Source organism: Strix uralensis, chromosome 3 (genome assembly GCF_047716275.1).
Source record: "Strix uralensis isolate ZFMK-TIS-50842 chromosome 3, bStrUra1, whole genome shotgun sequence".
Taxonomy (NCBI): Eukaryota; Metazoa; Chordata; class Aves; order Strigiformes; family Strigidae; genus Strix; species Strix uralensis.
Genome location: NC_133974.1, coordinates 85,110,573 through 85,112,974, shown reverse-complemented (window position 1 = coordinate 85,112,974; position 2,402 = coordinate 85,110,573).

Genomic DNA, 2,402 nt, shown 5'->3' with positions numbered 1-2,402 from the left:
GACAGCTATCACCCCGCCCACCGGCCTATCGGCGCGCTCCCATTGGCCCCAAGCCCCCAAGTGCCGCCCTAGCTTAGCCGCTATTGGCCTACCGTCGTCTTCGACCCCGCTCAAGTCACCGCCTTCACGGGCGCTGGCCGTGGGGCGTTTCCGCCGCAGAGCTTTCTGGGTAATGCAGTTCGCCCTGCCGCCCCTGGACTACATCTCCCGACATGCCGTGGGGCGAAACGAGGGCGCTCGGATGGGGCGAGCCCGGCGGGGCTGGGAGGAGAGGCTGCGCGGGGCGAGCTGGCCTGCCGCGGCAGGGAGCGGGTGTCCCGGCCGCTACCGGCCGCCGCTGAGGGGGATTCGCCCGCCCAGGGCGGATCGCCGGGGTCGGGCGCTGGTAGGGCCCCGCGCGCGGGCCTTGGGGCCTCGGCCAGCCTGGGAGCAGCCGCAGATTTGCGGTGGGCTTGTAAGGAGGCAGGGAAATTCCCCCAGGAAACTGCTGCCGTGATCATGTTTTGAAGCAGCATGTGGTAGGCAAGCCATACAACTGCCACTCTGATATCGAGCAAGGTGCTATAATAACTAAGCACGTGGCTGATTAATAATTAAAAGCAAGCAATGGATTCAGCCTTGAGCAGCACAGGTTCACAGGGCTTAATCTTGCCAGGCTACTCTGGCTGGGCTCCTCTGGGATCAAACTACCTGTTTCTTCATCTAGTGTCACCGAAATCCTGCTTAGCACGTTTAGAAGCAAGCAATACGCCTTCTTCTGCCTCAATGCAAGTTGTGTGTTGAACAAAGGCAGTCAGGCCGCATTTAAAGGCTGGGGCGCTCCTCGAGGAGACAGCGACCAAGGAAAACTCGTGGGCACCTTGGTGAGCAGCAGTGAGTACTCCTGGTGCAGCACCTGGCCAGAGGAACAAGTGTGCTGCTGGGGTTTCCATAAGCAAGCACACACAACAGAGAAGTGTATTTAGCACTGCTGCATTTGTTGCTACATTTATTTCAACATTCACTATTTGAGAAAAATATCACTGAACTGGAATAGCTTTAACAATTACAGAAAACAGCTTATAAAAAAAGAATCAAGGTGTCCAATGTGTGTAGATTACGAGCAAAAATTGAAAGACTTGACTGCACTCTTTAAGTAGCAGTTGCTGGGGAACAGAAATTCAGTGCGAGCTCTTCAGTTTCATAGAGACAGATATGACAAGATCCAATAGCTTTCACAGTTGTATGGTTATAAAATCAAAGTATCCTAGTTGACTTTTTCCACATTTGTTCATCTCTGATGTGTTTCATATTTCAGTCTTGTAACTTAATTCAAACAATATTATTTGAATTTTGGGACCACAAAGACTGAACCAAGCATAACAGTAAGTAATCAAGAAGCTATTTCAGTGCTGTGTCTCTGCTGCTATTACACTGAATAATTCCATACACACTTTTGGCAGGCAGCATATTAGTACTCTTTGTTCTGATTCTGTAATACTGATTACAGAAACCAAGTACAGATATTTGGTAACACTAATATATTCCAATCAAAGTAATCTGGATAGTGAGTAAATTCTTTGACAGGCTGATAGCTTGTATCTTCAAGCAACAGGCTTTGAGGGCATGCTTTACTGTCTGGCATTAAGCAGCTGCTCCCCAAAGGAGCACTCAAGTGAAGATCTCTGTCTTTACCTTAGAGCCCTCCTTTGCCAAAGGTATTATGTTCTCTTAGGCCAATTAATATCTTGGGGGGGGGGGGGGCGGGGAATAGATACCCTAGTCATTCTTCCACACTTGGTGGTGTTGCTGTCTCATCTGGGTTCCTGAGCCCCTTTATCTCCCGCCAAGGACACCCTTCGAATGATCTGTTCCGGTTTTAAACGATACTGAAGCCACACAGATGGTAGTACGACAGCAGAAACAATGGCAGTAAGCCCTCTTGCTCTCCTTTTGCAACTCATTCACTGTTCCCAAGTACAAACCTGAGAGCATGCTCCACTTTGTTTGGCTGCATGTCAGGAAAGGTGTTGAAAACAGCATACTCTTCACTAGACCCCAGCAGCATGTTTGATAGGTAATTCAGCTATTCTCAGAATTTACATGCATGTTGTTGTATTTATTTAGTATTTCTAAAATGATAATGAGAATAGCATAACTTACTGTTTATTCTTTCTATTTTGTTGCATTTCTTATTTCTTCTGTTTTAGCACTGTAATCAGCTACAATTCATCCAATGTACTTGACAAGAAACAGGACAGCCTCAATGCCAATAAAACAAGACCAATTTAACATTTTCACCTCATTACCTAGAATTGCAGCTTCCTCATTTTATAAGCACTTAAGTGAAAAAAAAGATTTAACTTCAGAATTTACTGAACATTCATTTCTGTTGGTGTAAAATATAAGAGGTTATGTTTATA